Raw genomic sequence first — 26,321 nt, 5'->3', positions numbered from 1 at the left:
AAAAATCATAACATACACATTTGGCCAATGACATGACTTCTACTATAACAGTAATGGTAGATTTTCCTTAAATGTGTTCTAAGTATGTCTTTAATGAAAAGCATTGTTCATTGACGTAGATTTCTTAATTGAATTAGTTTATTTTTGATATTTGAGTGTCAGCTTCACTTATGAAGCATTATTTGCAAAATTCCATTTCCAAGAAAAAAATTCCAAACCGACAAGATTTGAACCCATGCGTGCAGAACACAATGGATTAGCAGTCCATCGCCTTAACCACTCAGCCACCTCGTCTTTCTGGCACAAATAAAGATGAGTTGTCTGACACCACTTGTTATATTTTAAATCATTTCTTTATACATTGTTGGTTGTGTTCTCATCAATATCACAGGCTTGTTAGCAAGTCCCCTTTCAAGTGAGCCTTTGCTTAAAGAACATTTATTTTACTTTAGACATAACCTATATTTGTGAACTACTACACCATCATGTTGATCCATCTCAAACGACAAAAAATCATAACATACACATTTGGCCAATGACATGACTTCTACTATAACAGTAATGGTAGATTTTCCTTAAATGTGTTCTATGTATGTCTTTAATGAAAAGCATTGTTCATTGACGTAGATTTCTTAATTGAATTAGTTTATTTTTGACATTTGAGAGTCAGCTTCACTTATGAAGCATTATTTGCAAAATTCCATTTCCAAGGAAAAAATTCCAAACCGACAAGATTTGAACCCATGCGTGCAGAACACAATGGATTAGCCGTCCATCGCCTTAAGCACTCGGCCACCTCATCTTTCTGGCACAAATAAAGATGAGTTGTCTGACACCACTTGTCATATTTTAAATCATTTCTTTATACATTGTTGGTTGTGTTCTCAGCAATATCACAGGCTTGTTAGCAAGTCCACTTTCAAGTGAGCCTTTGCTTAAAGAACATTTATTTTACTTTAAACGTAACCTATATTTGTGAACTACTACACCATCATGTTGATCCATCACAAACGACAAAAAATCATAACACACACATTTGGCTTAGATTTTCACTAAATGACATGACTTCTACGACTTCTACTAAAACAGTAATGGTAGATTTTCACTAAATGTGTTCTATGTATGTCTTTAATGAAAAGCATTGTTCATTGAAGTAAATTTCTTAATTGAATTAGTTTATTTTTGACATTTGAGTGTCAGCTTCACTTATGAAGCATTATTTGCAAAAATTCCATTTCCAAGCAAACAATTCCAAACCGACGAGGATGGGATTGGAACCCATGAATGCAGAGCACAATGGATTGTTCTCTGCACGCATGGGTTCAAATCCAATCCTCGTCCGTTTGGAATTGTTTGCTTGGAAAAGGAATTTTTACAAATAATGCTTCATAAGTAAAGTGAAGTGAAGTGAAGTCAATCGCCTTAACCACTCGGCCAACTCATCTTTCTGGCACAAATAAAGAAGGATTTTCAGACACCACTTGTCTTGTTTTAAATCAATTCTTTATACATTATTGGTTGTGTTCTCATCAATATCACAGGCTTGTTAGCATGTCCACTTTCAAGTGCGCCTTTGCTTAAAGAACATTTATTTTACTTTAGACATAAACTATATTTGTGAACTACTACACCATCTTGTTGATCCATCACAAATGACAAAAAATCATAACATACACATTTGGCCAATGACATGACTTCTACTATAACAGTAATGGTAGATTTTCACTAAATGTGTTTTATGTATGTCTTTAATGAAAAGCATTGTTCATTGACGTAGATTTCTTAATTGAATTAGTTTTTTTTTTACATTTGAGTGTCAGCTTCACTTATGAAGCATTATTTGCAAAAATTCCATTTCCAAGCAAACAATTCCAAACCGACGAGGATGGGATTGGAACCCATGAATGCAGAGCACAATGGATTGTGCTCTGCATGCATGGGTTCCAATCCCATCCTCGTCAGTTTGGAATTGTTTGCTTGGAAATGGAATTTTTGCAAATAATGCTTCATAAGTAAAGTGAAGTGAAGTGAAGTCCATCGCCTTAACCACTCAGCCACCTCATCTTTCTGGCACAAATAAAGAAGGGTTTTCTAACACCAGTTGTCATATTTTAAATCAATTCTTTATACATTGTTGGTTGTGTTCTCAGCAATATCACAGGCTTGTTAGCAAGTCCACTTTCAAGTGAGCTTTTGCTTAAAGAATATTTATTTTACTTTAAAATTAACCTATATTTGTGAACTACTACACCATCATGTTGATCCATCACAAACGACAAAAAATCATAACATACACATCTGGCCACTGACATGACTACTACTATAACAGTAATGGTAGATTTTTATTAAATGTGTTCTATGTATAACTTTAATGAATGGCATTGTTCATTGAAGAAGATTTCTTAATTGAATTAGTTTATTTTTGACATTTGAATGTCAGCTTCACTTATGAAGCATTACTTGCAAAATTCCATTTCCAAGCAAACAATTCCAATCCAAAGAGAATGGGATTTGAACCCATGCGTGCAGAGCACAATGGATTAGCAGTCCATCGCCTTAACCACTCGGCCACCTCGTCTTTCTGGCTCAAAATAGAAGGGTTTTCTGACACCACTTGTCATATTTTAAATCATTTCTTTATACATTGTTGGTTGTGTTCTCAGCAATATCACAGGCTTGTTAGCAAGTCCACTTTCAAGTGAGCTTTTGCTTAAAGAACATTTATTTTACTTTAAACGTAACCTATATTTGTGAACTACTACACCATCATGTTGATCCATCACAAATGACAAAAAATCACAACTTACAGATCTGGCCAATGACATCACTTCTACTATAACAGTAATGGTAGATTTTCACTAAATGTGTGCAATGTATGTCTTTAATGAAAAGCATTGTTCTTTGAAGTAGATTTCTTAATTGAATTAGTTTATTTTTGACATTTGAGTGTTAGCTTCACTTATGAAGCATTATTTGCAAAAATTCCATTTCCAAGCAAACAACTCCAAACCGACGAGGATGGGATTTGAACCCATGCGTACAGAGCACAATGGATTAGCAGTCTATCGCCTTAACCACTCGGCCACCTCATCTTTCTGGCACAAATAAAGAAGCGTTTTCTAACACTACTTGTCTTGTTTTAAATCAATTCTTTATACATTATTGGTTGTGTTCTCATCAATATCACAGGCTTGTTAGCAAGTCCCCTTTCAAGTGAGCCTTTGCTTAAAGAACATTTATTTTACTTTAGACATAAACTATATTTGTGAACTACTACACCATCTTGTTGATCCATCACAAATGACAAAAAATCATAAAATACACATTTGGCCAATGACATCACTTCTACTATAACAGTAATGGTAGATTTTCACTAAATGTGTTCTATGTATGTCTTTCATGAAAAGCATTGTTCATTGAAGTAGATTTCTTAATTGAATTAGTTTTTTTTTTACATTTGAGTGTCAGCTTCACTCATGAAGCATTATTTGCAAAAATTCCTTTTCCAAGCAAAAAATTCCAAACCGACGAGGATGGGATTGGAACCCATGAATGCAGAGCACATTGGATTGTGCTCTGCATGCATGGGTTCCAATCCCATCCTCGTCGGTTTGGAATTGTTTGCTTGGAAATGGAATTTTTGCAAATAATGCTTCATAAGTAAAGTGAAGTGAAGTGAAGTCCATCGCCTTAACCACTCGGCCACCTCATCTTTCTGGCACAAATAAAGAAGGGTTTTCTAACACCAGTTGTCATATTTTAAATCAATTCTTTATACATTGTTGGTTGTGTTCTCAGCAATATCACAGGCTTGTTAGCAAGTCCACTTTCAAGTGAGCTTTTGCTTAAAGAATATTTATTTTACTTTAAAATTAACCTATATTTGTGAACTACTACACCATCATGTTGATCTATCACAAACGACAAAAAATCATAACATACACATCTGGCCATTGACATGACTACTACTATAACAGTAATGGTAGATTTTTATTAAATGTGTTCTATGTATAACTTTAATGAAAGGCATTGTTCATTGAAGAAGATTTCTTAATTGAATTAGTTTATTTTTGACATTTGAGTGTCAGCTACACTTATGAAGCATTACTTGCAAAATTCCATTTCCAAGCAAACAATTCCAATCCGACGAGAATGGGATTTGAACCCATGCGTGCAGAGCACAATGGATTAGCAGTCCATCGCCTTAACTACTCGGCCACCTCGTCTTTCTGGCTCAAAATAGAAGGGTTTTCGGACACCACTTGTCATATTTTAAATCATTTCTTTATACATTGTTGGTTGTGTTCTCAGCAATATCACAGGCTTGTTAGCAAGTCCACTTTCAAGTGAGCTTTTGCTTAAAGAACATTTATTTTACTTTAAACGTAACCTATATTTGTGAACTACTACACCATCATGTTGATCCATCACAAATGACAAAAAATCAAAACTTACAGATCTGGCCAATGACATCACTTCTACTATAACAGTAATGGTAGATTTTCACTAAATGTGTGCTATGTATGTCTTTAATGAAAAGCATTGTTCTTTGAAGTAGATTTCTTAATTGAATTAGTTTATTTTTGACATTTGAGTGTTAGCTTCACTTATGAAGCATTATTTGCAAAAATTCAATTTCCAAGCAAACAACTCCAAACTGATGAGGATGGGATTTGAACCCATGCGTGCAGAGCACAATGGATTAGCAGTCTATCGCCTTAACCACTCGGCCACCTCATCTTTCTGGCACAAATAAAGAAGCGTTTTCTAACACTACTTGTTTTGTTTTAAATCAATTCTTTATACATTATTGGTTGTGTTCTCATCAATATCACAGGCTTGTTAGCAAGTCCCCTTTCAAGTGAGCCTTTGCTTAAAGAACATTTATTTTACTTTAGACATAAACTATATTTGTGAACTACTACACCATCTTGTTGATCCATCACAAATGACAAAAAATCATAAAATACACATTTGGCCAATGACATCACTTCTACTATAACAGTAATGGTAGATTTTCACTAAATGTGTTCTATGTATGTCTTTCATGAAAAGCATTGTTCATTGAAGTAGATTTCTTAATTGAATTAGTTTTTTTTTTACATTTGAGTGTCAGCTTCACTCATGAAGCATTATTTGCAAAAATTCCTTTTCCAAGCAAAAAATTCCAAACCGACGAGGATGGGATTGGAACCCATGAATGCAGAGCACATTGGATTGTGCTCTGCATGCATGGGTTCCAATCCCATCCTCGTCGGTTTGGAATTGTTTGCTTGGAAATGGAATTTTTGCAAATAATGCTTCATAAGTAAAGTGAAGTGAAGTGAAGTCCATCGCCTTAACCACTCGGCCACCTCATCTTTCTGGCACAAATAAAGAAGGGTTTTCTAACACCAGTTGTCATATTTTAAATCAATTCTTTATACATTGTTGGTTGTGTTCTCAGCAATATCACAGGCTTGTTAGCAAGTCCACTTTCAAGTGAGCTTTTGCTTAAAGAATATTTATTTTACTTTAAAATTAACCTATATTTGTGAACTACTACACCATCATGTTGATCTATCACAAACGACAAAAAATCATAACATACACATCTGGCCATTGACATGACTACTACTATAACAGTAATGGTAGATTTTTATTAAATGTGTTCTATGTATAACTTTAATGAAAGGCATTGTTCATTGAAGAAGATTTCTTAATTGAATTAGTTTATTTTTGACATTTGAGTGTCAGCTACACTTATGAAGCATTACTTGCAAAATTCCATTTCCAAGCAAACAATTCCAATCCGACGAGAATGGGATTTGAACCCATGCGTGCAGAGCACAATGGATTAGCAGTCCATCGCCTTAACTACTCGGCCACCTCGTCTTTCTGGCTCAAAATAGAAGGGTTTTCGGACACCACTTGTCATATTTTAAATCATTTCTTTATACATTGTTGGTTGTGTTCTCAGCAATATCACAGGCTTGTTAGCAAGTCCACTTTCAAGTGAGCTTTTGCTTAAAGAACATTTATTTTACTTTAAACGTAACCTATATTTGTGAACTACTACACCATCATGTTGATCCATCACAAATGACAAAAAATCAAAACTTACAGATCTGGCCAATGACATCACTTCTACTATAACAGTAATGGTAGATTTTCACTAAATGTGTGCTATGTATGTCTTTAATGAAAAGCATTGTTCTTTGAAGTAGATTTCTTAATTGAATTAGTTTATTTTTGACATTTGAGTGTTAGCTTCACTTATGAAGCATTATTTGCAAAAATTCAATTTCCAAGCAAACAACTCCAAACTGATGAGGATGGGATTTGAACCCATGCGTGCAGAGCACAATGGATTAGCAGTCTATCGCCTTAACCACTCGGCCACCTCATCTTTCTGGCACAAATAAAGAAGCGTTTTCTAACACTACTTGTCTTGTTTTAAATCAATTCTTTATACATTATTGGTTGTGTTCTCATCAATATCACAGGCTTGTTAGCAAGTCCCCTTTCAAGTGAGCCTTTGCTTAAAGAACATTTATTTTACTTTAGACATAACCTATATTTGTGAACTACTACACCATCATGTTGATCCATCACAAACGACAAAAAATCATAACATACACATTTGGCCAATGACATGACTTCTACTATAACAGTAATGGTAGATTTTCCTTAAATGTGTTCTATGTATGTCTTTAATGAAAAGCATTGTTCATTGATGTAGATTTCTTAATTGAATTAGTTTATTTTTGACATTTGAGTGTCAGCTTCACTTATGAAGCATTATTTGCAAAATTCCATTTCCAAGGAAAAAATTCCAAACCAACAAGATTTGAACCCATGCGTGCAGAACACAATGGATTAGCCGTCCATCGCCTTAAGCACTCGGCCACCTCATCTTTCTGGCACAAATAAAGATGAGTTGTCTGACACCACTTGTCATATTTTAAATCATTTCTTTATACATTGTTGGTTGTGTTCTCAGCAATATCACAGGCTTGTTAGCAAGTCCACTTTCAAGTGAGCCTTTGCTTAAAGAACATTTATTTTACTTTAAACGTAACCTATATTTGTGAACTACTACACCATCATGTTTATCCATCACAAACGACAAAAAATCATAACACACACATTTGGCTTAGATTTTCACTAAATGACATCACTTCAACGACTTCTACTAAAACAGTAATGGTAGATTTTCACTAAATGTGTTCTATGTATGTCTTTAATGAAAAGCATTGTTCATTGAAGTAGATTTCTTAATTGAATTAGTTTATTTTTGACATTTGAGTGTCAGCTTCACTTATGAAGCATTATTTGCAAAAATTCCATTTCCAAGCAAATAATTCCAAACCGACGAGGATGGGATTGGAACCCATGAATGCAGAGCACAATGGATTGTTCTCTGCACGCATGGGTTCAAATCCAATCCTCGTCCGTTTGGAATTGTTTGCTTGGAAAAGGAATTTTTACAAATAATGCTTCATAAGTAAAGTGAAGTGAAGTGAAGTCAATCGCCTTAACCACTCGGCCAACTCATCTTTCTGGCACAAATAAAGAAGGATTTTCAGACACCACTTGTCTTGTTTTAAATCAATTCTTTATACATTATTGGTTGTGTTCTCATCAATATCACAGGCTTGTTAGCATGTCCACTTTCAAGTGAGCCTTTGCTTAAAGAACATTTATTTTACTTTAGACATAAACTATATTTGTGAACTACTACACCATCTTGTTGATCCATCACAAATGACAAAAAATCATAAAATACACATTTGGCCAATGACATGACTTCTACTATAACAGTAATGGTAGATTTTCACTAAATGTGTTCTATGTATGTCTTTAATGAAAAGCATTGTTCATTGAAGTAGATTTCTTAATTGAATTAGTTTTTTTTTTACATTTGAGTGTCAGCTTCACTCATGAAGCATTATTTGCAAAAATTCCTTTTCCAAGCAAACAATTCCAAACCGACGAGGATGGGATTGGAACCCATGCATGCAGAGCACAATGGATTGTGCTCTGCATGCATGGGTTCCAATCCCATCCTCGTCGGTTTGGAATTGTTTGCTTGGAAATGGAATTTTTGCAAATAATGCTTCATAAGTAAAGTGAAGTGAAGTGAAGTCCATCGCCTTAACCACTCGGCCACCTCATCTTTCTGGCACAAATAAAGAAGGGTTTTCTAACACCAGTTGTCATATTTTAAATCAATTCTTTATACATTGTTGGTTGTGTTCTCAGCAATATCACAGGCTTGTTAGCAAGTCCACTTTCAAGTGAGCTTTTGCTTAAAGAATATTTATTTTACTTTAAAATTAACCTATATTTGTGAACTACTACACCATCATGTTGATCTATCACAAACGACAAAAAATCATAACATACACATCTGGCCATTGACATGACTACTACTATAACAGTAATGGTAGATTTTTATTAAATGTGTTCTATGTATAACTTTAATGAAAGGCATTGTTCATTGAAGAAGATTTCTTAATTGAATTAGTTTATTTTTGACATTTGAGTGTCAGCTACACTTATGAAGCATTACTTGCAAAATTCCATTTCCAAGCAAACAATTCCAATCCGACGAGAATGGGATTTGAACCCATGCGTGCAGAGCACAATGGATTAGCAGTCCATCGCCTTAACTACTCGGCCACCTCATCTTTCTGGCTCGAAATAGAAGGGTTTTCTGACACCACTTGTCATATTTTAAATCATTTCTTTATACATTGTTGGTTGTGTTCTCAGCAATATCACAGGCTTGTTAGCAAGTCCACTTTCAAGTGAGCTTTTGCTTAAAGAACATTTATTTTACTTTAAATGTAACCTATATTTGTGAACTACTACACCATCATGTTGATCCATCACAAATGACAAAAAATCAAAACTTACAGATCTGGCCAATGACATCACTTCTACTATAACAGTAATGGTAGATTTTCACTAAATGTGTGCTATGTATGTCTTTAATGAAAAGCATTGTTCTTTGAAGTAGATTTCTTAATTGAATTAGTTTATTTTTGACATTTGAGTGTTAGCTTCACTTATGAAGCATTATTTGCAAAAATTCAATTTCCAAGCAAACAACTCCAAACCAACGAGAATGGGATTTGAACCCATGTGTGCAGAGCACAACGGATTAGCAGTCCATCGCCTTAACCACTCGGTCACCTCGTCTTTCTGGCACAAATAAAGAAGGGTTTTCTAACACCACTTGTCTTGTTTTAAATCAATTCTTTATACATTATTGGTTGTGTTCTCATCAATATTACAGGCTTCTTAGCATGTCCCCTTTCAAGTGAGCCTTTGCTTAAAGAACATTTATTTTACTTTAGACATAACCTATATTTGTGAACTACTACACCATCATGTTGATCCATCACAAACGACAAAAAATCATAACATACAAATTTGGCCACTGACATGACTTCTACTATAACAGTAATGGTAGATTTTCCTTAAATGTGTTCTATGTATGTCTTTAATGAAAAGCATTGTTCATTGACGTAGATTTCTTAATTGAATTAGTTTATTTTTGACATTTGAGTGTGAGCTTCACTTAAGAAGCATTATTTGCAAAATTCCATTTCCAAGGAAAAAATTCCAAACCGACAAGATTTGAACCCATGCGTGCAGAACACAATGGATTAGCAGTCTAACGCCTTAACCACTCGGCCACGTCATCTTTCTGGCACAAATAAAGATGAGTTGTCTGACACCACTTGTCATATTTTAAATCATTTCTTTATACATTGTTGGTTGTGTTCTCAGCAATATCACAGGCTTGTTAGCAAGTCCTCTTTCAAGTGAGCCTTTGCTTAAAGAACATTTATTTTACTTTAAACATAACCTATATTTGTGAACTACTACACCATCATGTTGATCCATCACAAACGACAAAAAATCATAACACACACATTTGGCTTAGATTTTCACTAAATGACATGACTTCTACGACTTCTACTATAACAGTAATGGTAGATTTTCACTAAATGTGTTCTATGTATGTCTTTAATGAAAAGCATTGTTCATTGAAGTAGATTTCTTAATTGAATTAGTTTATTTTTGACATTTGAGTGTCAGCTTCACTTATGAAGCATTATTTGCAAAAATTCCATTTCCAAGCAAACAATTCCAAACCGACGAGGATGGGATTGGAACCCATGAATGCAGAGCACAATGGATTGTTCTCTGCACGCATGGGTTCAAATCCAATCCTCGTCGGTTTGGAATTGTTTGCTTGGAAAAGGAATTTTTACAAATAATGCTTTATAAGTAAAGTGAAGTGAAGTGAAGTCAATCGCCTTAACCACTCTGCCAACTGATCTTTCTGGCACAAATAAAGAAGGATTTTCTGACACCACTTGTCTTGTTTTAAATCAATTCTTTATACATTATTGGTTGTGTTCTCATCAATATCACAGGCTTGTTAGCATGTCCACTTTCAAGTGAGCCTTTGCTTAAAGAACATTTATTTTACTTTAGACATAAACTATATTTGTGAACTACTATACCATCTTGTTGATCCATCACAAACGACAAAAAATCATAACATACACATTTGGCCAATGACATGACTTCTACTATAACAGTAATGGTAGATTTTCACTAAATGTGTTCTATGTATGTCTTTAATGAAAAGCATTGTTCATTGAAGTAGATTTCTTAATTGAATTAGTTTTTTTTTTACATTTGAGTGTCAGCTTCACTTATGAAGCATTATTTGCAAAAATTCCATTTCCAAGCAAACAATTCCAAACCGACGAGAATGGGATTGGAACCCATGAATGCAGAGCACAATGGATTAGCAGTCCATCGCCTTAACCACTCGGCCACCTCGTCTTTCTGGCTCAAAAAAGAAGGGTTTTCTGACACCACTTGTCATATTTTAAATCATTTCTTTATACATTGTTGGTTGTGTTCTCAGCCATATTACAGGCTTGTTAGCAAGTCCACTTTCAAGTGAGCTTTTGCTTAAAGAACATTTATTTTACGTTAAACGTAACCTATATTTGTGAACTACTACACCATCATGTTGATCCATCACAAATGACAAAAAATCATAACTTACAGATCTGGCCAATGACATCACTTCTACTATAACAGTAATGGTAGATTTTCACTAAATGTGTGCTATGTATGTCTTTAATGAAAAGCATTGTTCTCTGAAGTAGATTTCTTAATTGAATTAGTTTTTTTTTACATTTGAGTGTCAGCTTCACTTATAAAGCATTATTTGCAAAAATTCCATTTCCAAGCAAACAATTCCAATCTGACAAGGATGGGATTGGAACCCATGCGTGCAGAGCACAATGGATTAGCAGTCTATCGCCTTAACCACTCGGCCACCTCGTCTTTCTGGCTTAAAAAAGAAGGGTTTTATGACACCACTTGTCATATTTTAAATCATTTCTTTATACATTGTTGGTTGTGTTCTCAGCAATATCACAGGCTTGTTAGCAAGTCCTCTTTCAAGTGAGCCTTTGCTTAAAGAACATTTATTTTACTTTAAACGTAACCTATATTTGTGAACTACTACACCATCATGTTGATCCATCAGAAATGACAAAAAATCATAACTTACAGATCTGGCCAATGACATCACTTCTACTATAACAGTAATGGAAGATTTTCACTAAATGTGTGCTATGTATGTCTTTAATGAAAAGCATTGTTCTTTGAAGTAGATTTCTTAATTGAATTAGTTTATTTTTGACATTTGAGTGTTAGTTTCACTTATGAAGCATTATTTGCAAAAATTCCATTTCCAAGCAAACAACTCCAAACCGACGAGGATGGGATTTGAACCCATGCGTGCAGAGCACAATGGATTAGCAGTCTATCGCCTTAACCACTCGGCCACCTCGCCTTTCTGGCACAAATAAAGAAGGGTTTTCTAACACTATTTGTCTTGTTTTAAATCAATTCTTTATACATTATTGGTTGTGTTCTCATCAATATCACAGGCTTGTTAGGAAGTCCCCTTTCAAGTGAGCCTTTGCTAAAAGAACATTTATTTTACTTTAGACATAACCTATATTTGTGAACTACTACACCATCATGTTGATCCACCACAAACGACAAAAAATCATAACATTCACATTTGGCCATTGACATGACTTCTACTATAACAGTAATGGAAGATTTTCCTTAAATGTGTTCTATGTATGTCTTTAATGAAAAGCATTGTTCATTGACGTAGATTTCTTAATTGAATTAGTTTATTTTTGACATTTGAGTGTCAGCTTCACTTATGAAGCATTATTGCAAAATTCCATTTCCAAGGAAAAAATTCCAAACCGACAAGATTTGAACCCATGCGTGCAGAACACAATAGATTAGCAGTCCATCGCCTTAACCACTCGGCCACCTCGTCTTTCTGGCACAAATAAAGATGAGTTGTCTGACACCACTTGTCATATTTTAAATCATTTATTTATACATTGTTGGTTGTGTTCTCAGCAATATCACAGGCTTGTTAGCAAGTCCACTTTCAAGTGAGCCTTTGCTTAAAGAACATTTATTTTACTTTAGACATAACCTATATTTGTGAACTACTACACCATCATGTTGATCCATCACAAATGACAAAAAATCATAACATACACATTTGGCCAATGACATGACTTCTACTATAACAGTAATGGTAGATTTTCCTTAAATGTGTTCTATGTATGTCTTTAATGAAAAGCATTGTTCATTGACGTAGATTTCTTAATTGAATTAGTTTATTTTTGACATTTTAGTGTCAGCTTCACTTATGAAGCATTATTTGCAAAAATTCCATTTCCAAGCAAACAATTCCAAACCGACGAGGATGGGATTGGAACCCATGAATGCAGAGCACAATGGATTGTTCTCTGCACGCATGGGTTCAAATCCAATCCTCGTCCGTTTGGAATTGTTTGCTTGGAAAAGGAATTTTTACAAATAATGCTTCATAAGTAAAGTGAAGTGAAGTGAAGTCAATCGCCTTAACCACTCGGCCAACTCATCTTTCTGGCACAAATAAAGAAGGATTTTCAGACACCACTTGTCTTGTTTTAAATCAATTCTTTATACATTATTGGTTGTGTTCTCATCAATATCACAGGCTTGTTAGCATGTCCACTTTCAAGTGAGCCTTTGCTTAAAGAACATTTATTTTACTGTAGACATAAACTATATTTGTGAACTACTACACCATCTTGTTGATCCATCACAAATGACAAAAAATCATAAAATACACATTTGGCCAATGACATGACTTCTACTATAACAGTAATGGTAGATTTTCACTAAATGTGTTCTATGTATGTCTTTAATGAAAAGCATTGTTCATTGAAGTAGATTTCTTAATTGAATTAGTTTTTTTTTTACATTTGAGTGTCAGCTTCACTCATGAAGCATTATTTGCAAAAATTCCTTTTCCAAGCAAACAATTCCAAACCGACGAGGATGGGATTGGAACCCATGAATGCAGAGCACAATGGATTGTGCTCTGCATGCATGGGTTCCAATCCCATCCTCGTCGGTTTGGAATTGTTTGCTTGGAAATGGAATTTTTGCAAATAATGCTTCATAAGTAAAGTGAAGTGAAGTGAAGTCCATCGCCTTAACCACTCGGCCACCTCATCTTTCTGGCACAAATAAAGAAGGGTTTTCTAACACCAGTTGTCATATTTTAAATCAATTCTTTATACATTGTTGGTTGTGTTCTCAGCAATATCACAGGCTTGTTAGCAAGTCCACTTTCAAGTGAGCTTTTGCTTAAAGAATATTTATTTTACTTTAAAATTAACCTATATTTGTGAACTACTACACCATCATGTTGATCTATCACAAACGACAAAAAATCATAACATACACATCTGGCCATTGACATGACTACTACTATAACAGTAATGGTAGATTTTTATTAAATGTGTTCTATGTATAACTTTAATGAAAGGCATTGTTCATTGAAGAAGATTTCTTAATTGAATTAGTTTATTTTTGACATTTGAGTGTCAGCTACACTTATGAAGCATTACTTGCAAAATTCCATTTCCAAGCAAACAATTCCAATCCGACGAGAATGGGATTTGAACCCATGCGTGCAGAGCACAATGGATTAGCAGTCCATCGCCTTAACTACTCGGCCACCTCATCTTTCTGGCTCGAAATAGAAGGGTTTTCTGACACCACTTGTCATATTTTAAATCATTTCTTTATACATTGTTGGTTGTGTTCTCAGCAATATCACAGGCTTGTTAGCAAGTCCACTTTCAAGTGAGCTTTTGCTTAAAGAACATTTATTTTACTTTAAATGTAACCTATATTTGTGAACTACTACACCATCATGTTGATCCATCACAAATGACAAAAAATCAAAACTTACAGATCTGGCCAATGACATCACTTCTACTATAACAGTAATGGTAGATTTTCACTAAATGTGTGCTATGTATGTCTTTAATGAAAGCATTGTTCTTTGAAGTAGATTTCTTAATTGAATTAGTTTATTTTTGACATTTGAGTGTTAGCTTCACTTATGAAGCATTATTTGCAAAAATTCAATTTCCAAGCAAACAACTCCAAACCAACGAGAATGGGATTTGAACCCATGTGTGCAGAGCACAACGGATTAGCAGTCCATCGCCTTAACCACTCGGTCACCTCGTCTTTCTGGCACAAATAAAGAAGGGTTTTCTAACACCACTTGTCTTGTTTTAAATCAATTCTTTATACATTATTGGTTGTGTTCTCATCAATATTACAGGCTTCTTAGCATGTCCCCTTTCAAGTGAGCCTTTGCTTAAAGAACATTTATTTTACTTTAGACATAACCTATATTTGTGAACTACTACACCATCATGTTGATCCATCACAAACGACAAAAAATCATAACATACAAATTTGGCCACTGACATGACTTCTACTATAACAGTAATGGTAGATTTTCCTTAAATGTGCTCTATGTATGTCTTTAATGAAAAGCATTGTTCATTGACGTAGATTTCTTAATTGAATTAGTTTATTTTTGACATTTGAGTGTGAGCTTCACTTAAGAAGCATTATTTGCAAAATTCCATTTCCAAGGAAAAAATTCCAAACCGACAAGATTTGAACCCATGCGTGCAGAACACAATGGATTAGCAGTCTAACGCCTTAACCACTCGGCCACGTCATCTTTCTGGCACAAATAAAGATGAGTTGTCTGACACCACTTGTCATATTTTAAATCATTTCTTTATACATTGTTGGTTGTGTTCTCAGCAATATCACAGGCTTGTTAGCAAGTCCTCTTTCAAGTGAGCCTTTGCTTAAAGAACATTTATTTTACTTTAAACATAACCTATATTTGTGAACTACTACACCATCATGTTGATCCATCACAAACGACAAAAAATCATAACACACACATTTGGCTTAGATTTTCACTAAATGACATGACTTCTACGACTTCTACTATAACAGTAATGGTAGATTTTCACTAAATGTGTTCTATGTATGTCTTTAATGAAAAGCATTGTTCATTGAAGTAGATTTCTTAATTGAATTAGTTTATTTTTGACATTTGAGTGTCAGCTTCACTTATGAAGCATTATTTGCAAAAATTCCATTTCCAAGCAAACAATTCCAAACCGACGAGGATGGGATTGGAACCCATGAATGCAGAGCACAATGGATTGTTCTCTGCACGCATGGGTTCAAATCCAATCCTCGTCGGTTTGGAATTGTTTGCTTGGAAAAGGAATTTTTACAAATAATGCTTCATAAGTAAAGTGAAGTGAAGTGAAGTCAATCGCCTTAACCACTCTGCCAACTGATCTTTCTGGCACAAATAAAGAAGGATTTTCTGACACCACTTGTCTTGTTTTAAATCAATTCTTTATACATTATTGGTTGTGTTCTCATCAATATCACAGGCTTGTTAGCATGTCCACTTTCAAGTGAGCCTTTGCTTAAAGAACATTTATTTTACTTTAGACATAAACTATATTTGTGAACTACTATACCATCTTGTTGATCCATCACAAACGACAAAAAATCATAACATACACATTTGGCCAATGACATGACTTCTACTATAACAGTAATGGTAGATTTTCACTAAATGTGTTCTATGTATGTCTTTAATGAAAAGCATTGTTCATTGAAGTAGATTTCTTAATTGAATTAGTTTTTTTTTTACATTTGAGTGTCAGCTTCACTTATGAAGCATTATTTGCAAAAATTCCATTTCCAAGCAAACAATTCCAAACCGACGAGGATGGGATTGGAACCCATGAATGCAGAGCACAATGGATTAGCAGTCCATCGCCTTAACCACTCGGTCACCTCGTCTTTCTGGCACAAATAAAGAAGGGTTTTCTAACACCACTTGTCTTGTTTTAAATCAATTCTTTATACATTATTGGTTGTGTTCTCATCAATATTACAGGCTTCTTAGCATGTCCCCTTTCAAGTGAGCCTTTGCTTAAAGAACATTTATTTTACTTTAGACATAACCTATATTTGTGAACTACTACACCATCATGTTGATCCATCACAAACGACAAAAAATCATAACATACAAATTTGGCCAATGACATGACTTCTACTATAACAGTAATGGTAGATTTTCCTTAAATGTGTTCTATGTATGTCTTTAATGAAAAGCATTGTTCATTGACGTAGATTTCTTAATTGAATTAGTTTATTTTTGACATTTGAGTGTGAGCTTCACTTAAGAAGCATTATTTGCAAAATTCCATTTCCAAGGAAAAAATTCCAAACCGACAAGATTTGAACCCATGCGTGCAGAACACAATGGATTAGCAGTCTAACGCCTTAACCACTCGGCCACGTCATCTTTCTGGCACAAATAAAGATGAGTTGTCTGACACCACTTGTCATATTTTAAATCATTTCTTTATACATTGTTGGTTGTGTTCTCAGCAATATCACAGGCTTGTTAGCAAGTCCTCTTTCAAGTGAGCCTTTGCTTAAAGAACATTTATTTTACTTTAAACATAACCTATATTTGTGAACTACTACACCATCATGTTGATCCATCACAAACGACAAAAAATCATAACACACACATTTGGCTTAGATTTTCACTAAATGACATGACTTCTACGACTTCTACTATAACAGTAATGGTAGATTTTCACTAAATGTGTTCTATGTATGTCTTTAATGAAAAGCATTGTTCATTGAAGTAGATTTCTTAATTGAATTAGTTTATTTTTGACATTTGAGTGTCAGCTTCACTTATGAAGCATTATTTGCAAAAATTCCATTTCCAAGCAAACAATTCCAAACCGACGAGGATGGGATTGGAACCCATGAATGCAGAGCACAATGGATTGTTCTCTGCACGCATGGGTTCAAATCCAATCCTCGTCGGTTTGGAATTGTTTGCTTGGAAAAGGAATTTTTACAAATAATGCTTTATAAGTAAAGTGAAGTGAAGTGAAGTCAATCGCCTTAACCACTCTGCCAACTGATCTTTCTGGCACAAATAAAGAAGGATTTTCTGACACCACTTGTCTTGTTTTAAATCAATTCTTTATACATTATTGGTTGTGTTCTCATCAATATCACAGGCTTGTTAGCATGTCCACTTTCAAGTGAGCCTTTGCTTAAAGAACATTTATTTTACTTTAGACATAAACTATATTTGTGAACTACTATACCATCTTGTTGATCCATCACAAACGACAAAAAATCATAACATACACATTTGGCCAATGACATGACTTCTACTATAACAGTAATGGTAGATTTTCACTAAATGTGTTCTATGTATGTCTTTAATGAAAAGCATTGTTCATTGAAGTAGATTTCTTAATTGAATTAGTTTTTTTTTTACATTTGAGTGTCAGCTTCACTTATGAAGCATTATTTGCAAAAATTCCATTTCCAAGCAAACAATTCCAAACCGACGAGAATGGGATTGGAACCCATGAATGCAGAGCACAATGGATTAGCAGTCCATCGCCTTAACCACTCGGCCACCTCGTCTTTCTGGCTCAAAAAAGAAGGGTTTTCTGACACCACTTGTCATATTTTAAATCATTTCTTTATACATTGTTGGTTGTGTTCTCAGCAATATTACAGGCTTGTTAGCAAGTCCACTTTCAAGTGAGCTTTTGCTTAAAGAACATTTATTTTACGTTAAACGTAACCTATATTTGTGAACTACTACACCATCATGTTGATCCATCACAAATGACAAAAAATCATAACTTACAGATCTGGCCAATGACATCACTTCTACTATAACAGTAATGGTAGATTTTCACTAAATGTGTGCTATGTATGTCTTTAATGAAAAGCATTGTTCTCTGAAGTAGATTTCTTAATTGAATTAGTTTTTTTTTACATTTGAGTGTCAGCTTCACTTATGAAGCATTATTTGCAAAAATTCCATTTCCAAGCAAACAATTCCAATCTGACAAGGATGGGATTGGAACCCATGCGTGCAGAGCACAATGGATTAGCAGTCTATCGCCTTAACCACTCGGCCACCTCGTCTTTCTGGCTTAAAAAAGAAGGGTTTTATGACACCACTTGTCATATTTTAAATCATTTCTTTATACATTGTTGGTTGTGTTCTCAGCAATATCACAGGCTTGTTAGCAAGTCCTCTTTCAAGTGAGCCTTTGCTTAAAGAACATTTATTTTACTTTAAACGTAACCTATATTTGTGAACTACTACACCATCATGTTGATCCATCAGAAATGACAAAAAATCATAACTTACAGATCTGGCCAATGACATCACTTCTACTATAACAGTAATGGAAGATTTTCACTAAATGTGTGCTATGTATGTCTTTAATGAAAAGCATTGTTCTTTGAAGTAGATTTCTTAATTGAATTAGTTTATTTTTGACATTTGAGTGTTAGTTTCACTTATGAAGCATTATTTGCAAAAATTCCATTTCCAAGCAAACAACTCCAAACCGACGAGGATGGGATTTGAACCCATGCGTGCAGAGCACAATGGATTAGCAGTCTATCGCCTTAACCACTCGGCCACCTCGCCTTTCTGGCACAAATAAAGAAGGGTTTTCTAACACTATTTGTCTTGTTTTAAATCAATTCTTTATACATTATTGGTTGTGTTCTCATCAATATCACAGGCTTGTTAGGAAGTCCCCTTTCAAGTGAGCCTTTGCTAAAAGAACATTTATTTTACTTTAGACATAACCTATATTTGTGAACTACTACACCATCATGTTGATCCACCACAAACGACAAAAAATCATAACATTCACATTTGGCCATTGACATGACTTCTACTATAACAGTAATGGAAGATTTTCCTTAAATGTGTTCTATGTATGTCTTTAATGAAAAGCATTGTTCATTGACGTAGATTTCTTAATTGAATTAGTTTATTTTTGACATTTGAGTGTCAGCTTCACTTATGAAGCATTATTGCAAAATTCCATTTCCAAGGAAAAAATTCCAAACCGACAAGATTTGAACCCATGCGTGCAGAACACAATAGATTAGCAGTCCATCGCCTTAACCACTCGGCCACCTCGTCTTTCTGGCACAAATAAAGATGAGTTGTCTGACACCACTTGTCATATTTTAAATCATTTATTTATACATTGTTGGTTGTGTTCTCAGCAATATCACAGGCTTGTTAGCAAGTCCACTTTCAAGTGAGCCTTTGCTTAAAGAACATTTATTTTACTTTAGACATAACCTATATTTGTGAACTACTACACCATCATGTTGATCCATCACAAATGACAAAAAATCATAACATACACATTTGGCCAATGACATGACTTCTACTATAACAGTAATGGTAGATTTTCCTTAAATGTGTTCTATGTATGTCTTTAATGAAAAGCATTGTTCATTGACGTAGATTTCTTAATTGAATTAGTTTATTTTTGACATTTTAGTGTCAGCTTCACTTATGAAGCATTATTTGCAAAATTCCATTTCCAAGGAAAAAATTCCAAACCGACAAGATATGAACCCACGCGTGCAGAACACAATGGATTAGCAGTCCATCGCCTTAACCACTCGGCCACCTCGTCTTTCTGGCACTAATAAAGATGAGTTGTCTGACACCACTTGTCATATTTTAAATCATTTATTTATACATTGTTGGTTGTGTTCTCAGCAATATCACAGGCTTGTTAGCAAGTCCACTTTCAAGTGAGCCTTTGCTTAAAGAACATATATTTTACTTTAAACGTAACCTATATTTGTGAACTACTACACCATCATGTTGATCCATCACAAACGACAAAAAATCATAACACACACATTTGGCTTAGATTTTCACTAAATGACATGACTTCTACGACTTCTACTAAAACAGTAATGGTAGATTTTCACTAAATGTGTTCTATGTATGTCTTTAATGAAAAGCATTGTTCATTGAAGTAGATTTCTTAATTGAATTAGTTTATTTTTGACATTTGAGTGTTAGCTTCACTTATGAAGCATTATTTGCAAAAATTCCATTTCCAAGCAAACAACTCCAAACCAACGAGAATGGGATTTGAACCCATGTGTGCAGAGCACAACGGATTAGGAGTCCATCGCCTTAACCACTCGGTCACCTCGTCTTTCTGGCACAAATAAAGAAGGGTTTTCTAACACCACTTGTCTTGTTTTAAATCAATTCTTTATACATTATTGGTTGTGTTCTCATCAATATTACAGGCTTGTTAGCATGTCCCCTTTCAAGTGAGCCTTTGCTTAAAGAACATTTATTTTAATTTAGACATAACCTATATTTGTGAACTACTACACCATCATGTTGATCCATCACAAACGACATAAAATCATAACATACACATTTGGCCAATGACATGACTTCTACTATAACAGTAATGGTAGATTTTCCTTAAATGTGTTCTATGTATGTCTTTAATGAAAAGCATTGTTCATTGACGTAGATTTCTTAATTGAATTAGTTTATTTTTGACAGTTGAGTGTCAGCTTCACTTAAGAAGCATTATTTGCAAAATTCCATTTCCAAGGAAAAAATTCCAAACCGACAAGATTTGAACCCATGCGTGCAGAACACAATGGATTAGCAGTCCAACGCCTTAACCACTCGGCCACATCATCTTTCTGGCACAAATAAAGATGAGTTGTCTGACACCACTTGTCATATTTTAAATCATTTCTTTATACATTGTTGGTTGTGTTCTCAGCAATATCACAGGCTTGTTAGCAAGTCCTCTTTCAAGTGAGCCTTTGCTTAAAGAACATTTATTTTACTTTAAACATAACCTATATTTGTGAACTACTACACCATCATGTTGATCCATCACAAACGACAAAAAATCATAACACACACATTTGGCTTAGATTTTCACTAAATGACATGACTTCTACGACTTCTACTATAACAGTAATGGTAGATTTTCACTAAATGTGTTCTATGTATGTCTTTAATGAAAAGCATTGTTCATTGAAGTAGATTTCTTAATTGAATTAGTTTATTTTTGACATTTGAGTGTCAGCTTCACTTATGAAGCATTATTTGCAAAAATTCCATTTCCAAGCAAACAATTCCAAACCGACGAGGATGGGATTGGAACCCATGAATGCAGAGCACAATGGATTGTTCTCTGCACGCATGGGTTCAAATCCAATCCTCGTCGGTTTGGAATTGTTTGCTTGGAAAAGGAATTTTTACAAATAATGCTTCATAAGTAAAGTGAAGTGAAGTGAAGTCAATCGCCTTAACCACTCGGCCAACTCATCTTTCTGGCACAAATAAAGAAGGATTTTCAGACACCACTTGTCTTGTTTTAAATCAATTCTTTATACATTATTGGTTGTGTTCTCATCAATATCACAGGCTTGTTAGCAAGTCCCCTTTCAAGTGAGCCTTTGCTTAAAGAACATTTATTTTACTTTAGACATAACCTATATTTGTGAACTACTACACCATCATGTTTATCCATCACAAACAACAAAAAATCATAACATACACATTTGGCCAATGACATGACTTCTACTATAACAGTAATGGTAGATTTTCCTTAAATGTGTTCTATATATGTCTTTAATGAAAAGCATTGTTCATTGACGTAGATTTCTTAATTGAATTAGTTTATTTTTGACATTTGAGTGTCAGCTTCACTTAAGAAGCATTATTTGCAAAATTCCATTTCCAAGGAAAAAATTCCAAACCGACAAGATTTGAACCCATGCGTGCAGAACACAATGGATTAGCAGTCCATCGCCTTAACCACTCGGCCACCTCGTTTTTCTGGCACAAATAAAGATGAGTTGTCTGACACCACTTGTCATATTTTAAATCATTTCTTTATACATTGTTGGTTGTGTTCTCAGCAATATCACAGGCTTGTTAGCAAGTCCACTTTCAAGTGAGCCTTTGCTTAAAGAACATTTATTTTACTTTAAACGTAACCTATATTTGTGAACTACTACACCATCATGTTGATCCATCACAAACGACAAAAAATCATAACACACACATTTGGCTTAGATTTTCACTAAATGACATGACTTCTACGACTTCTACTAAAACAGTAATGGTAGATTTTCACTAAAGGTGTTCTATGTATGTCTTTAATGAAAAGCATTGTTCATTGAAGTAGATTTCTTAATTGAATTAGTTTATTTTTGACATTTGAGTGTCAGCTTCACTTATGAAGCATTATTTGCAAAAATTCCATTTCCAAGCAAACAATTCCAAACCGACGAGGATGGGATTGGAACCCATGAATGCAGAGCACAATGGATTGTGCTCTGCACGCATGGGTTCAAATCCAATCCTCGTCGGTTTGGAATTGTTTGCTTGGAAAAGGAATTTTTACAAATAATGCTTCATAAGTAAAGTGAAGTGAAGTGAAGTCAATCGCCTTAACCACTCGGCCACCTCATCTTTCTGGCACAAATAAAGAAGGATTTTCTGACACCACTTGTCTTGTTTTAAATCAATTCTTTATACATTATTGGTTGTGTTCTCATCAATATTACAGGCTTGTTAGCATGTCCACTTTCAAGTGAACCTTTGCTTAAAGAACATTTATTTTACTTTAGACATAAACTATATTTGTGAACTACTACACCATCTTGTTGATCCATCACAAACGACAAAAAATCGTAACATACACATTTGGCCAATGAAATGACTTCCACTATAACAGTAATGGTAGATTATCACTAAATGTGTTCTATGTATGTCTTTAATGAAAAGCATTGTTCATTGAAGTAGATTTCTTAATTGAATTAGTTTATTTTTGACATTTGAGTGTCAGCTTCACTTATGAATCATTACTTGCAAAATTCCATTTCCAAGCAAACAATTCCAATCCGACGAGGATGGGATTTGAACCCATGCATGCAGAGCACAATGGATTAGCAGTCCATCGCCTTAACCACTCGGCCACCTCGTCTTTTTGGCTCTAAAAAGAAGGGTTTTCTGACACCACTTGTCATATTTTAAATCATTTCTTTATACATTGTTGGTTGTGTTCTCAGCAATATCACAGGCTTGTTAGCAAGTCCACTTTCAAGTGAGCTTTTGCTTAAAGAACATTTATTTTACTTTAAACGTAACCTATATTTGTGAACTACTACACCATCATATTGATCCATCACAAATGACAAAAAATCATAACTTACAGATCTGGCCAATGACATCACTTCTACTATAACAGTAATGGTAGATTTTCACTAAATGTGTGCTATGTATGTCTTTAATGAAAAGCATTGTTCTTTGAAGTAGATTTCTTAATTGAATTAGTTTATTTTTGACATTTGAGTGTTAGCTTCACTTATGAAGCATTATTTGCAAAAATTCCATTTCCAAGCAAACAACTCCAAACCAACGAGAATGGGATTTGAACCCATGCGTGCAGAGCACAATGGATTAGCAGTCTATCGCCTTAACCACTCGGCCACCTCGTCTTTCTGGCACAAATAAAGATGAGTTGTCTGACACCACTTGTCATATTTTAAATCATTTCTTTATACATTGTTGGTTGTGTTCTCAGCAATATCACAGGCTTGTTAGCAAGTCCACTTTCAAGTGAGCCTTTGCTTAAAGAACATTTATTTTACTTTAAACGTAACCTATATTTGTGAACTACTACACCATCATGTTGATCCATCACAAACGACAAAAAATCATAACACACACATTTGGCTTAGATTTTCACTAAATGACATGACTTCTACTACTTCTACTAAAACAGTAATGGTAGATTTTTATTAAATGTGTTCTATGTATAACTTTAATGAAAGGCATTGTTCATTGAAGAAGATTTCTTAATTGAATTAGTTTATTTTTGACATTTGAGTGTCAGCTTCACTTATGAAGCATTACTTGCAAAATTCCATTTCCAAGCGAACAATTCCAATCTGACGAGGATGGGATTTGAACCCATGCATGCAGAGCACAATGGATTAGCTGTCCATCGCCTTAACCACTCGGCCACCTCGTCTTTCTGGCTCAAAAAAGAAGGGTTTTCTGACACCAATGTCATATTTTAAATCATTTCTTTATACATTGTTGGTTGTGTTCTCAGCAATATCACAGGCTTGTTAGCAAGTCCACTTTCAAGTGAGCTTTTGCTTAAAGAACATTTATTTTACTTTAAACGTAACCTATATTTGTGAACTACTACACCATCATGTTGATCCATCACAAATGACAAAAAATCATAACTTTCAGATCTGGCCAATGACATCACTTCTACTATAACAGTAATGGTAGATTTTCACTAAATGTGTGCTATGTATGTCTTTAATGAAAAGCATTGTTCTTTGAAGTAGATTTCTTAATTGAATTAGTTTATTTTTGACATTTGAGTGTTAGCTTCACTTATGAAGCTATGAAGCATTGTTTGCAAAAATTCCATTTCCAAGCAAACAACCCCAAACCGACCATTATGGGATTTGAACCCATGCGTGCAGAGCACAATGGATTAGCAGTCTATCGCCTTAACCACTCGGCCACCTCGTCTTTCTGGCACAAATAAAGAAGGGTTTTCTAACACTACTTGTCTTGTTTTAAATCAATTCTTTATACATTATTGGTTGTGTTCTCATCAATATCACAGGCTTGTTAGCAAGTCCCCTTTCAAGTGAGCCTTTGCTTAAAGAACATTTATTTTACTTTAGACATAACCTATATTTGTGAACTACTACACCATCATGTTGATCCATCACAAACGACAAAAAATCATAACATACACATTTGGCCAATGACATGACTTCTACTATAACAATAATGGTAGATTTTCCTTAAATGTGTTCTATGTATGTCTTTAATGAAAAGCATTGTTCATTGACGTAGATTTCTTAATTGAATTAGTTTATTTTTGACATTTGAGTGTCAGCTTCACTTATGAAGCATTATTTGCAAAATTCCATTTCCAAGGAAAAAATTCCAAACCGACAAGATTTGAACCCATGCGTGCAGAACACAATGGATTAGCAGTCCATCGCCTTAACCACTCGGCCACCTCGTCTTTCTGGCACAAATAAAGATGAGTTGTCTGACACCACTTGTCATATTTTAAATCATTTCTTTATACATTGTTGGTTGTGTTCTCAGCAATATCACAGGCTTGTTAGCAAGTCCTCTTTCAAGTGAGCCTTTGCTTAAAGAACATTTATTTTACTTTAAACGTAACCTATATTTGTGATCTACTACACCATCATGTTGATCCATCACAAACGACAAAAAATCATAACACACACATTTGGCTTAGATTTTCACCAAATGACATGACTTCTACTACTTCTACTAAAACAGTAATGGTAAATTTTCACTAAATGTGTTCTATGTATGTCTTTAATGAAAAGCATTGTTCATTGAAGTAGATTTCTTAATTGAATTAGTTTATTTTTGACATTTGAGTGTCAGCTTCACTTATGAAGCATTATTTGCAAAAATTCCATTTCCAAGCAAACAATCCCAAACCGACGAGGATGGGATTTTAACCCATGAATGCAGAGCACAATGGATTAGCAGCCCATCGCCTTAACCACTCGGCCACCTCATCTTTCGTGCATAAATAAAGATGGATTTTCTGACACCACTTGTCTTGTTTTAAATCAATTCTTTATACATTATTGGTTGTGTTCTCATCAATATTACAGGCTTGTTAACATGTCCACTTTCAAGTGAGCCTTTGCTTAAAGAACATTTATTTTACTTTAGACATAAACTATATTTGTGAACTACTACACCATCTTGTTGATCCATCACAAACGACAAAAAATCGTAACATACACATTTGGCCAATGACATGACTTCTACTATAACAGTAATGGTAGATTTTCACTAAATGTGTTCTATGTATGTCTTTAATGAAAAGCATTGTTCATTGAAG

The 26,321-nt window shown here is 34.4% G+C and overlaps 8 non-coding genes across 8 annotated transcripts; all 8 read right to left on the bottom strand.

Moving 5' to 3' along the window:
- Positions 1–4,144: 4,144 nt before the first annotated feature.
- On the bottom strand, positions 4,145–4,226 carry TRNAS-GCU (transfer RNA serine (anticodon GCU)). Its single transcript has one exon. It is a non-coding gene; the product is annotated as a tRNA-Ser (tRNA).
- A 432-nt stretch (positions 4,227–4,658) lies between these two features.
- On the bottom strand, positions 4,659–4,740 carry TRNAS-GCU (transfer RNA serine (anticodon GCU)). The gene has a single exon. It is a non-coding gene; the product is annotated as a tRNA-Ser (tRNA).
- Positions 4,741–5,792: 1,052 nt separating this feature from the next.
- Positions 5,793–5,874, bottom strand: TRNAS-GCU (transfer RNA serine (anticodon GCU)). The gene has a single exon. It is a non-coding gene; the product is annotated as a tRNA-Ser (tRNA).
- A 432-nt stretch (positions 5,875–6,306) lies between these two features.
- Positions 6,307–6,388, bottom strand: TRNAS-GCU (transfer RNA serine (anticodon GCU)). Its single transcript has one exon. It is a non-coding gene; the product is annotated as a tRNA-Ser (tRNA).
- Positions 6,389–11,796: 5,408 nt separating this feature from the next.
- Positions 11,797–11,878, bottom strand: TRNAS-GCU (transfer RNA serine (anticodon GCU)). Its single transcript has one exon. It is a non-coding gene; the product is annotated as a tRNA-Ser (tRNA).
- Positions 11,879–18,927: 7,049 nt separating this feature from the next.
- TRNAS-GCU (transfer RNA serine (anticodon GCU)) lies at positions 18,928–19,009 on the bottom strand. The gene has a single exon. It is a non-coding gene; the product is annotated as a tRNA-Ser (tRNA).
- Positions 19,010–20,479: 1,470 nt separating this feature from the next.
- TRNAR-CCU (transfer RNA arginine (anticodon CCU)) lies at positions 20,480–20,561 on the bottom strand. The gene has a single exon. It is a non-coding gene; the product is annotated as a tRNA-Arg (tRNA).
- Positions 20,562–23,293: 2,732 nt separating this feature from the next.
- On the bottom strand, positions 23,294–23,375 carry TRNAS-GCU (transfer RNA serine (anticodon GCU)). The gene has a single exon. It is a non-coding gene; the product is annotated as a tRNA-Ser (tRNA).
- Between the last annotated feature and the right edge of the window lie 2,946 nt (positions 23,376–26,321).

Source organism: Taudactylus pleione, unplaced genomic scaffold, assembly GCF_031769625.1.
Source record: "Taudactylus pleione unplaced genomic scaffold, aTauple2 ptg000619l, whole genome shotgun sequence".
In the NCBI taxonomy this organism is placed as follows: Eukaryota; Metazoa; Chordata; class Amphibia; order Anura; family Myobatrachidae; genus Taudactylus; species Taudactylus pleione.
The sequence above is the reverse complement of the archived record's forward strand: the minus strand, read 5'-3'. Positions and strand labels throughout refer to the sequence as shown.